We start from the raw sequence: 13,291 nt of genomic DNA, 5'->3' as shown, positions 1-13,291 counted from the left end.
TCAAACAAACAAATTTGCATTCATTTTACTCCATGTAAAATTTAGAACATTATCTAAAGTATTGATTTACAGTTGTTCCTGTCTAACAAACCCTTAGCGGTATCCGCATCTCCACACTGGCGCCTACTCCTGTCTTAGGAGAATTATCCTCAAGCGGCTCCTACTCTTATACTTAGCCGACCCTTCTCTAGCCGCTGTGTCACTTCCCCTCAGAAGTTAAGACACATAGCAGCCTGAAGACAGTCCGCGCATGCAAGCGGCCCCTTTTTACCCTTAGCAAGCAGACTCTTTCTGCACCATGGTCGTTACTCTTATGCAGTTTGGTCGTTTTTTGCATTCTGACTCCGAACTCCCCCTCTGAATTTCTTTTAAATCAAATTTTCTTTTTTTTTTTATCTTTAAAAATCACTTTTTAACTTTAACTAGGTTCTTTTGGATTAATTTAATCCGGTTTTAGATTTCACCTGGGCAGAGACCAGACATAAGCACACAAAAAATTTAGACGCAGAATAAATTAATCTGCTTACCTCCAATTGTTGTGGCCACAGTGTGCTGAATCAGTCCTCCTCCACAGATAAAAATCAATCTCCGGTTACTCCTCCTGGCTGGAGCTCGCCAATAATATGTCGTGGAATTTTATTTTAAAAAGTATCCTAGGCCAGTCACGGTGCAAAAAACCCCACAAACATATATTCCAGAAAAAACGTAAAATCCTCAAGTATATCCATTCTTGGTTCTTGAAGTCTTCCATCGTAGTTCTCCTCAGAAAAATCAGGCAGAGTCGGAGTCAGAATGCAAAAGGAGGACTTTATTCCCAAAAACACCTCCTGGCAGTCAGGTTGACCAAAAGAACTGACGCGCGGAGCGCTCTCCGCTCCATCTATTTATACTATTTCTTGGGGGTTCGTTGCTGCTTAATTAGTTCTCCTTCAAGACACAATTGTTCAAACATTCGTTGAGTCTCCTTCAAGACACAATTGTTCCCCCCTCCCTACAAAGGTCACTGTCCGTGACCCCTTAGGAGGCCCTCTTAGCCTCCATCAAGTCTCCTTCAACTCTTCCCAAATGCCAGGTGTTGTGCAACAAATCATAGTGTCACATTTCTTGTCCAATGAGCCTCATTTACACCAGAGGGAGACAGAGAGACAATTGACCTGTCGTCTTAACTTTAGAAAAAACAAACTGTCCAGCTGCCAAGAGGCTGCCGTAAAAATGAAACATGGCAGGCTGGCCAACAGAAAAAGGATACATGTCTTTTCTACGCCTGTGTCTACTAGCATACTATAACTCACAGAGACATGCATTACATGAACAATAGTAGCTAACATAATATAATAAGCATGATGTAAAGAATATTATAAAATTATTCTACAATGTTCTGATCAACAGATTTGAAATCTTTTAAAATAATCATGATGTGATCAGTATTTTGCTTTACAAACAATAGATAAAACTGATGAAGGTATCATTAAACTTTTCCTGTTCAAAGCTCTTTGGTGGCATGAATAAATCTATTTTCTCCTGTTTATTGGATTTTAACAGTTAAAAAGAAAAAAAACCCAACAACCTTGAAATCAACATTATGAAATATATGAAAACAAACAGTGCTGTGTCTCTGGGCGTCACTCCAAAAACAGCAATGAAAGGTGGAGGAATCATGTTTAAACAGTAAATATCTTTTTACCCAAAATGGCTGCAGCCGTGGGAATGTCCAAAATGTGTGCAGCCAGGAGGCAGTATTAATTTACACCAGTCACATCTGGGATCAGTGTTTGGATAAATCCTTGCTAATTCCTCCTCTGTGAGGTGAAGACAATGGAGTCTCCCCAGTTGAGTTAGATTATGCCCGGCACAAGGAGATGAGGCGTGCACCCGCCCCAGGATTAAAGCCACCTGATCATCTGTAATCGAAGGCTGGAGTCATTTTTTCATTTGATCAGATTGTGGACTAATGGAACCAATTCCCCCGTCAATCCAAGAGAGGGCGACCTTGAGCTCAGTATCACATGTCAGAGGAGCAACAGTTTTTTCATACAGTGGTTCTCAACCTTTTTGATTCGTGGCCCCAAATTTTAGCACGACCTCCGCGACCCAGTGGCGGACCGTGCATTTCACACTAAGGCCTTCAGAACAGATCTGCCTGAATCAATCCACCTCTCAATAACTATTTTGTCTACAAAAAAAAAAACCTTATTATGCAGATATGCACATAAAGAGTTGTTGCACAGCAGATAGATACTTGTGCAGCCAGAATAAATGCCTTTGCTGAAGTGCACAATTCTCCTACTACATCTGTGCACATACAATGAGCATCAACAACTTAATGAAACAGCAATATTATTTAGGAAAAGAGGAACATTTTACTCACCAAAATCCCAATTATTTGAAAACAAAATCCATCCTCATTTCCTTCCTCAAAAAGAGTTCAATTGTTCTGTCATATAGATTATCCGCGCGTTTCAGTTCCATAAAGTCAGGGCTGAAAGTCCAGCTTGCCCTGTGGCATTTCTGGCATAAGTTTCTCTTCAGGTCTTCTTCTTCTTCTTCTTCTTCTTCTTCTTCTTCTTCTTCTTCATCTTTGGAATAATTGAGGTAGGCGACCAACAACTTAGGTGCATACCGCCCCTTACTGTATCTCTTGGTGAATGTAAATCAGAGGGCCTGGATATGCTGTTGCTAGTGTACGCTAGCGAGAAGGCGCTGAGTCGCCAACTCGAAATCTGATTGGTTGAAGCAGCTGTCTGTTTGACGCTTCACTTTACTTCACTGCGCCATCAGGAACGGACAGTGAAGGCCTCGGGCAGATTTCTTTGACCCTAGCAACAGATGATGCCTGAAATCTGATTGGTTAAATGATTTAATATGAAAAAAACATGTCTGGAAGCAGCGCAACCACGGGAAAACTATGAAAGGAACTGGAACATACCGTTCGGAATCATTTATTAATTATTTATGGACAAAATATAATTTAGATCAGTCTGTAATTCAGATATTTTTTAGGCCAGCAGAGAAGGCTTTGCAGGCCCTGACGGCCCACCACTGCCGCGACCTCCATGCTTTTGGTGGGCCGTGCCCCCTGAACTGAAAATACTAAACTGTAATGCAGAAGAACTTCATGAAGAAATGATGAAGAAAGCTGAAAAGGTCAAAAGAGGTTGAAGAAAAGTTCCATTAAGTTAAAAGAGTTGAAGGAAGTGTATAGCCTTCAGTTTATAATAGCTGAAAATGCAGAGAAAGGGCTAAAAAGCTACATTTTTTTTGGAAAAGCAGAAAAAAGTTGAAAAGGGTCGAAAGATATCCTGAAAAGAGTTTGAAAAAGCTTAACTACATTTTGAAAAAGCTTGAAAAAATAGATGACGGTTGGAAAACTTGATAAAAGTCAGAAAACGTGAATAAAAGGGCAAAAAAGCTGCAAAATGCTGAAGAAAACCTGAAGAGAGTTTGAAAAAGTTAAAAAAGGTTGATAAAACTGAGAAAGGTTGAAAAAGTTAAAAAAAAACCCTGAAAAATTTAGGAAATGAGGGCAAAAATGGCAACGATGTAAAACTCGAATGACAATTCCATGTGAAAGTAAGACAAAGTTATAATGTTTTAAAGTTGAACGAGCTGAAAGGTCAGTTGAACAATTTCTCCATTCACTTCCATGCTAATTTTTTTTAAAGTTGAAATATTTCAAAACCTTAAAAAAATGGAAAAGATTGAAAAAGTTGAACATTTTAAAAGTTGAATTGTTAAAATCAGTTGAAATCTGAAGGAGTTGAAAGGCGTCAAAAACAGCGGAAGAAGTCAGAATAATAAAAATGATAATTAAAAGATTTTAAAGCTAGACCTTTGCACCCCTGTTCATAAAAAGCTGCTAACCCTAACCCTTTGTAGGAAGAGAAAGGTGACAAAAAACGGGGGAAGAAGACAGAAGAATAATAAAGAAACAGGAAAATAAAGGTGTGAATGCCTCAGCTTTCACACAATGACAGTTTCACAGCTTGGTCACCAAACATATTTCCTGTGAAGCAGCGGTCTTTCTGTTACTGACTGACAGCTGACGCTGCTGTCATGGTGGAGTCTGCTGTGTTGCAGTCAGATCTGCTTGTGTTGAATAGTTATACAGTTTTTATTACATAATGTTATTTAGTATTATTCATATTATGCATGTCTTTGTTTAGGTAGAGTCTGTTTGTGTAAACAGGTGTGGAAAAGGATGTATCCCTTTATTTTTTCTGCCTCAGTCTGTCCCTCTTTTTTATTTTTTTCCCTGCTTGGTTTTTCTTTAATTTACAACATCCACTTGGCAGCCTGCCAGGGGCAGAGGTCACCTCGTCTGAGTTTGATTTTTTCACAGACCCCCGTGACGAGTGGTGCAAAATTTATGTATTATGGGGAAGTCCCTAGCACGTATATGTCACGGATGGAGTCTGAAGGTCCTGATAAGACGGTACAGGGGGGAAAGGTCACGGATGCTAAGAAGAAAGGAGACAACAAGTGCAGGTGTGCCAGTATGCAGGTCCCCATTGAGTGACATGTCGTAAAGTTGAGAAAGACCAGATACAGGTGCGCTAACACATTGAGTGACAGGTCGTAAAGTTGAGAAAAGCCAGATGCAGGGGCATTCCCAGAAAAAACAGTATAAATAGAGGGAGCTGAAATCGGTCCATGTGCCATTTTCAGATGGTCACGCTGGTTGCCGGGAGTTTTAGTAATAAAACTCTCTATTTTGCATTCTGACTGATTTTTCCTGGAGGAACCAAGACTGGATATAATTAAAAATGTTTCTGGAAAATATGTTTGTGGGTTTTTTGCATCGCAACTGGCCTAGGATATTTTTTAAATAAAAATCCACGACACTTGACAAACGAACTGATTGTCCAGTATTTTTTTTTTCTTTTACCTGAGTTAAATATTACCTCCACCACACCAAGTGTTACGAGCGTAACCTCCGGAGCCGGTTCAGCGTGATTTTGCACTCAGGCTGGCAACCCTGTCACGGACTTGGTCCCGGACTGCGGTGTTATGTCCTGCCGTGCCATCCTTTCAAGCTCATGTGCACCGGGATAGGGGTATGCCGCTCACCGCCAAGGGCACGGTGAAGGGCTACCACGAGTATTGCTTTGTGGACGGCTGGCGGCCGGTCTCCGGAGTGCCTGTCATAGAAGACTCAGTCAGACTGTGCCTTCTTCCCAGATCCTCTGCCTGGCCTGGCGGAAAGCCCATGCTGCCGTCAGAGAGGGACAGGCGCAAGGCAGGCTTTTTGGATCGAGGTTACGCTAGCGGCAACCAGATGTTCACCCTAGCTAACAACATGACCTTCCTGCTGGGCTCTGTCGACAAGGTCTGCCACGAGAGATCCTAGCTTTCCCCTGAGGACATCGAGGAGATTCAGAATACGGCCGAGATCCTGATGCGCATGTGCCGCGCCATCACAATCAATGGAGGCCGTGTCATGGCCAATGCACAGCTTGCCATTAGGCACCTGTGGCTTGGTCTCTCCTCACTCTCTGAGCAGGACCAGCGGGGAGTCCTGGGGCTCCCCCTGTCCACCACCTCTCTCTTCGGACCTGACATACAGGTCATCATCGAACGCCTGGAGGCGGTGGCGCGAGGCTCCCAGCAGCTCGCCCCGCACCTGCCGCCCCACCATGAGTCCCTCCCACAGTGACGACGTCCGGCGGAGCAGCGGCCACCAGCCCCCTGGAGCCAGCAAAGGCCGTCTTCCCACTGACCCTCCTCCCGGGGCGCCGACCAGCCGAGACGATCCCACGCTCCCAAGCCGCGGAGCACTCCGTCCGCTCGTCCTGCACCTGCTGTCTCAAATGTAAATAAAGGCCATGAGTGGCCTTACATCTCTCAAAGAGCAGCAATCCTCCCCACTTCCAGTGCTTGCGTGAATGAAGCATATCAAGCTCGGCAGGGCTGTTTCCCTCCCTTCTCTGGCTGTGTGATAAAGCAGAGAATGGTGAGCGGAGCATGCACGGAGCCGCCTGGACGCACTGCGCCATCACTGGCTCTTCCTCCACACTCTTGCCGCGCTGGTGCCGTGGAAGCGGGACACAGCAGCGAGCTTGGGCCGCTGGCTCTCCCGCTGAGCGTTAGGCGCAAACGGAGCGCCGTGGAGAGCATTACGCCTCCGCCTGCTCTTCCTCCACGCCCTCACCACCCTGCGACCGTGGAAGCGGGACACAGCAGCAAGCTTGGGCCGCTGGCTCTCCCACCGGGCCTTACGCGCAAAAGGAGCACTGTCGAGGTCCTACAGGTACCCCGCAAACGCTCCAAACTGCATTTTCCGCCTGTGTCAGCACAGCGAAGCGTCTGAGTGGCTGAGCTGTGCCAGTCCGGGTTCCCGCCGATGAACGCCCTGGCCCCGGCATCATTCATGAACGCGCCGAGCTGCGTTGTCCACTGGCTTCCGCCTGTGTTAGCCCAGCGAAGCATCAGAGTGGAGGAGCTGTGCCGGCCTGGGTCCCAGCTGACGAGCGCCCTGGCCCCGGCATCATCACGTGGTCAGCGGCCCACCAACTTCCGGGAGCACGCTGCCGCCACCGGGTTTGTCCCCATCAAAGCACTGGTCCGCAGCCCCAAAGCGGCCGCCCGTGCCTTTTCACCGGGGGGGGTCCCCGTCAGGTGGGCCGTCCCCTCAGGCCGTGGTACAGCCGCTCACGCTCCGCTTCCGGACGTGGCGTGCTCCGTTGGGACTGCTTTCACCCTGGTTGTCCAGGACGCTGAGAAGCGGCCATGCCCTGCAGTTCGCCTGTCATCCGCCTCTCTTCAACGGTATCCTTAGTACGAGGCTCGCATGCCCTGTGGGGGTGGCAGCTCTCGAAGCAGAAGTATCCTCGCTCCTCCGCCGGGGTGCGGTCACGGAGCTGAGTGTGGAGGAGGCGCACTCGGGCTTTTATTCCTCCTACTTCTTGGTTCCCAAGAAGAGCGGCGGCATGAGAACCATTCTGGACGTGCGGGTCCTAAATGCTCACATAACCACCAGGAGGTTCCGCATGCTGACGGTCAGAGACCTCCTGGAGAGCGTCCACCCTGGGGACTGGATGACGTCGGTCGACCTCACGGATGCCTACTTCCACATCCCCATTCTGAGAAGGCACAGAGCCTTCCTCCGCTTTGCCGTGAGGACCAGGTATTTTTAATACAATCGGCTCCCCTTTGGCTACTCTCTTGCCCCTCGCACCTTCACCAAGTGTGTCAAGGCAGCGCTGGAGCCCCTCCGTCGTCGTGGTCTGCGGATCCTCACCTACATCGACGACTGGCTCATACCAGCGTCCTCTTATCAGGAGGCTGTGGAGCACACGACCCAGGTCCTGCACCATATCGAGCTCCTGGGGTTTGTTATGGCAATTTTATTTAATAAAGGGCATCAGCCGGTGAGTTCGTTTTGGTTTCTTTTATTATGCTGTACAGCAGGAGAAGTCACGCAGTCAACAGAGTAACAGAGTGAGTTCTGCCCTCGCAGGGGCGTGCAAGCCTCTAATAACTATCTGCTACGTTCACTCCCAGGGGCCTTGACTGCACCCAGCCGTAGGCTGGACACTAGAGTTGCCAACCGTTCCTTGAAAAACGGAATCGTTCCGTATTTGGATGTAAAAGTGTGCGTTCCATATTGAGCTGAAAAGGAACGCACTTTGTTCCGTATTTTTGTGAGAGTCAAAACGTGAGAAATGGAACTTGCGCTTTTTTTGAAAACTTACGGTAAATTGTTCACCGACTCTCTGACGTTCTGTGACCAATGAGCTGACAGAGATGGCTTGACAACACAGAATCACTCTTATCTCATTGGTCCAAAAAAGACTTCCTCGTAGGCTACGGCAGTTCATTGGACAATAGTCAGTTTGGTCACAGAGCGCATGGGAAGAAGGAAATCAAAACATTAAGGCAGCGCAGCATGGCTTCCAGAGACACGTAAGTTTGTGCCGTTTCCATATCGGATATATCATGTTTAGTTCATTGATTTGTGTCTGCTGCTGCAGACTGTGGAGTGTTTTCAGTTTAGAAACGGAACCTTGTTGGGTTTTTTTTTGTTCAGAAGTTTTTTTCAGCTTTGATTTTGCACTTTTTTAGTTGAAAGTAAAAAAAAGAACATGTTAAAATCCAGAAGAGACAGCAGCTGTTTGATGTTATTTTGCACATTTAGCAATAAAAATAGAATAGAATAGAATGGAATAGAATAGAATAGAAGACTTTATCAATCTCACAGTGGAGCAATTTGCAGGTGTATAGGCTCATAGAACTCACAGCAGGATGCAAAAGTAATGAATGGTGCAATAATTAACAAATGATAGTGCAAAATCATACTGGGATTGATAATAGAAGCAAAAGACAAAGATTTAACTGTATGTACAACCTGAATCTTAAAATTATAACAGGATATATATATATATATATATATACATACAATATATACAATACAATATGCAATATATGATGCAATATATAATTATACAGTATGATATATAATATATACAACATGTTTTAGCGCAGTGAATGGATACAGCAGAGTGAATGGATGATAAAGTGTCGCTGAATTTCTTTAGGGCGGGTGCAGGTTATTATAATGTCCAGGATTATTGCTCATATTCTACACAGTAGAATTGTACAGTCTGACAGCGGTGGGGATGAGAGACCTGTGGTAGCTCCTTCCTGCTCTGAGGGTCTCAGTCGGCCTCTGAAGGAGCTGCTGAGCTGCTCTACCGTCCGGTGCAGTGGCTGAGAGCTGCTGTCCATGATGATGATGATACTTGAATGATAACTGTCTCACTGTAGGCCTCAAATACAAACTGATCGAGCTGATCATGAGTTATTGTAATCTTGCTACTGTAGGTGTAATGCAGTAGCCTCATGTGTTTTTATAGTCTGTAATAGGTATAACTGTGGCAAAATGCTGTTATATATGCGTTTTTCACCCCCCAAAAACCCAGTTTTTTTCAGCTGCCCGCGAGAGGCATTCCTTATTTCAATCTCTGGGAGTTGGCAACCCTACTGGACACAGGAAGACTCCCACGAGTGCCCGCAGCTGCTACGCTAAGATTATCAGGAAAAGTAAATTCTAGACAAAGCATTCGCGGTTCCCCACACATCTGAGTGTGTGAGAGCTACGGGTATTTATAACAAATAAATCTAAGCACTGCAAAACAGTTAAGCATGCACTCAATAGAAATTTCCACCACATATTCCCCCCTTTTGATTAAATCAATCACGTTTTAATCAACCTTATGGGAAATTTCACCTGATCACTCAACTTCAAATCATCAAACCATCAGGATCAGTGGAGATGTGTGTGAAAAAGGAATCAGAAGGTTCAACAGAAGAAAACGAAGAATACTGAGCCAAAGTAGCCATGTGAGCCATATCAAACAATGAATCATGAGAATAATGCTGCAGGAAAATGAAGACAACACAGATAAGGAAAAAGCGAGCATGCCAGCAATCTCAGTAAGCCAAGCTCGCCAGCCATCCCCAGAAGTCCCATCCGGACAAGGGGACGCCCGTGTCCTGAGAGTGCAATTTAACAAGCAGGGAAAACAGCTGAGTTTTCTATGTTAGTCATGTTATCTGAGATGTCAGGAACCCAGGAGCAGTGCTGATCACCTATGAGAGGGCAAACCCCCCTTTCTTTTCAAGAAGGAGGTCCAGGGCCACTCTGTTCAGCAGGCCCAGGACACACAGCCTTCTGCTCCTCCATTGAGGAGGTCAAATCCATCAGTAACAAGACTAGTGAGGCTCTCATGCTGGTTATGAATGGTGCCATGCTAAGGGAAGACACCTCCTTAGAATGCTGCTGAAAAGGAGAGGGAAAGTGTAAGGGTAAGACTAAGGCTAAGGCTAAGGGTTAGAGTGAGAACCAAGGATGTTGCAGCTTTGTGCCAGTGCTATTCCTGCCTGCATGCAGAAATGTGTAGAGAGAATCCTGGAGAGGAACAGGAACAAGGAATTGTAAAGTGTTAGCAGAGGCAGCATAAGTCTTAAAAGCACAAACAGTACAGTTGGCATCATGTGACTCTGGAGCTACCGCAGGGGCAGCTCTCCACCACAGGCTGTCCTGGAGTCCTGTGAGGTCCACCATACGTCTGCAACGAAGCAGGGGGGTCACTGCGGTTTGGGGCAGCAGCACCCTCAGGAGCAGGAACATCTTCACCGTTGCCTGGTGGAGGGTGGACTACCTCACACAGGAGCTGATCTCAGGGATTATTCTGCCCTGTGGCTGGGAGATCAGCTGTTGGAGTCAGGGTGGTGCTGGGAAAGGCTTACAGCGACTCGCCTGGCTCCAGGTAGCTCGCTTTGCTACCTTAAAAGCAGCATGAGTCCAGCAGGACCTGGACATGGCCACTGCCTGGCCTTCCAGTGTTTCCTGCAGAAGTCCTTCACCTGGATCCAGTCACCTGGGTTCAGCCAGCGAAGAGTGGAGAGGCCCTCCAGCCAGGAGGGGAAGGGCCCTGTGATGGTCTGTCTGATCTGAAACAGAGTCAGCTCCACGAAGTCCACCATCAGGTGGTCACAGGGTACTCAGGTGGCGGTGAGCAGCATTCCCCATGGCGTTCTCCTCGCCTTGCCTTGTGAGCTGCATACACCAAACACTCTGTTCTGCCACCACTGAGAACTTCCCAGAAAACCACAATGATGTAACCTGGTGGGAATGATAAGGCCTGATGTACCATTCCCCCCTCAGAACCACCATGTACACCAAGAATATATCACATCAGAATGGGTTAGTCTGTTAATCGAAGCTCCGAGCGAGAAAAAAAACTGTCCTCATTCCCCAGAAAATTGGTGAGAGTGTAAAGGAGGGGCTGAGCAGTCTGAAGAGACAGCTCAATGAAACCATTCCCCCAGCGCGAATCCCAAACAACCTGAGCCTGGCGGTCAAAACAGCGCATCGTGAAGCAAGCTGCTAATATAGAAGGAACATTATCATTTTACCAGAACTATCAGAACCATAACATCACAGTTTGTTCAATATCAGAAACAACGAAATGACAGGTCGAGACAGAAAAGTGAAGAAAGACTGCAGGGCCTGGGACGCTTCCAGTGCATCTGGAGTCCAGGAAACCTGCAAACATGCAGTCAGAGACCTAATGGGAGCAATAAAATCAAAATCATTTGGAATAAACTGTCGACAGCAGGAATACATTCCCAGGAAAGAGACAACCTGTTTCCTGGTGAGCGGATTTGGTGTGAAATCAGGTGTATCATATGGACCGTCCGTCTCAACTAAACACCTTCAGCAGTTATTCACGCCATAACACATCCAATACCTGTAACCACTGTCATCATCTAGGACGTGTTAATGTGACACTTGGCCTCAGTGTTACTCAGCAAGGTTTAGCTGAGCTACATAATCTTTGTTCAGTCCACAAATATTCCAGCTAAAACAGATGGAGGTGGAAGTTCCATCTGTGTCAGTGGATCTTGAAACTGACATTTGATTGAGGGTTCTTGTAGCCAATCATAAACAAACCTTCACTTAAAGGTCTAATACACGATTTTCTCGAAAAGACGAAGCCCCAAATCTGTTACTCACTTTTTGAACAGCGCGCATGCGCCAGACCATCCGCCCGGCTCTCCTGCTTCTCCCAGGAAACGCGGAAGTGTACGAGCGCGATCTCCGCTTCTCCGGCGTGCACGGCTCTGTTTACAGTTTCTGCGATCCGCCTCGCTCATAAATAAAGCTTTTTTCCCAAAACAGTTACAGTTTCATTATGTCAGACTCGCCATCGGTAAGTACTAGCTCAGAAGCTCACCGGCTACATAAACACTCTGAATGCGCATGCGGAAAAGGGAGAAGCTGATTGGGCGCAAGCACGTAGAACCGCCTTACGAAAGCAGCTCGTCAGAATGATTGACAAAAGGACCCACCAATTATTTAGGTGATCCACCCGAAAATCAAAATCATGAATTATACCTTTAAATAAGTTCTCTTGTGTGTTTAGCATTGGTATATTTTCTCCATAATACGTACAGATAAACATAAAGTTCACAATATTAAAGCATGACATCTTAAATAATTTCACTAAGACAATGAGCCTCACAGCCTGTGGTCAGAGCCACAGCGCTGTGGGGGGAGAAGTGACCCATAAGGGAGGCAGCCTGCTGCCTCTTCTTTCTCCCTTTATTAGGATTGATCAGTTCTGTTGACCCACTAATATTTCTCCCTTGAGAGTGACCAGATACAATAAATGCATCACCATTTGAAAGTTGATAAAATAACTTTGGGAATTCCAATTACCTCTCTTTTTCTCTGTGTGGTTTTGTAAGTGTCCGCGTGTGTGTGTGTGTGTGTGTGTGTGTGTGTGTGTGTGTGTGTGTGTGTGTGTGTGTGTGTGTGTGTGTGTGTGTGTGTGTGTGTTCATGCTCTGACCTCGGCGATCAGCCAGCAGTCGACATGTCGTCACTACGTCGGAAGTTTCCACGTTCGTAGTCAAAACCCCATCGCCTCCACAACCTCCTCAACCGCCAGCCGCCCCGCCTCCAGCCTCTGGAGCAGCTCCCTCCATTATTGTGTCCACTGCTTCCACAGCCACAACAGTTTCTCCTTCTCTCCTGCATTAAAAAAAACCTCAGCAGAAAGAGAAGAACAGAATCACCGCACATGTCCTCACAGGCTCAGGAAAAAACCAATTTCTCCCTAAATCTGTGTCAATCTGAGTCCCTCTAGTTGTGTGTGTGTGTGTGTGTGTCTGTACTTCCCGCTGCTGTGAAGCTGCTCCCCTCAGGTCAGCGCGGTGCGGCTGGCAATGGAGGATCGGGATTGTGGATCGGAGCGATGGGGGTACCTGCAGGAATTTTCTAACAAAACAAACAAATGCTTCTCAGACAGAAAACAAAACAAAAACACCTTAGTATATTATTTTGTACTAAACTATCTGATCGGTGCATCTTCAACCCCACATCATCAGCTCACTAGGCTGTGTGTGTGATGCTGTCTCTCAGGCCTCTGCAATTGTTTTATATTCAACTGTCCTCAGCTCCTCAGCTGATAAAGATGCAGCTACTGAATGAACTGTTTGTTTTACAGTTCGCTTTGGAGGGTCTGAAATAAAAAAAAACCCTCTCAAGATTAAATTAATAAGGTTTTACATTCTGATCCTAACAAAGTGAACTTTTGTTCCGTTTGTTCTTGAAAACACAATTGCATACGTGGTTATTCAAGCATGCTCATTGGCATATCATGTCAACAGCACAGATTGCAGAACATGTACTTCAGCGGAGGTCTTACGATATGCTGAGAGAGATGGCGAATATTGGAGGGTTGGATCAGCAGTCAGCTGAAATCACGCGTTGTCGCACGAACCGT

Source organism: Salarias fasciatus, chromosome 3 (assembly GCF_902148845.1).
Source record: "Salarias fasciatus chromosome 3, fSalaFa1.1, whole genome shotgun sequence".
Lineage (NCBI taxonomy): Eukaryota > Metazoa > Chordata > Actinopteri > Blenniiformes > Blenniidae > Salarias > Salarias fasciatus.
The sequence above is the reverse complement of the archived record's forward strand: the minus strand, read 5'-3'. Positions refer to the sequence as shown.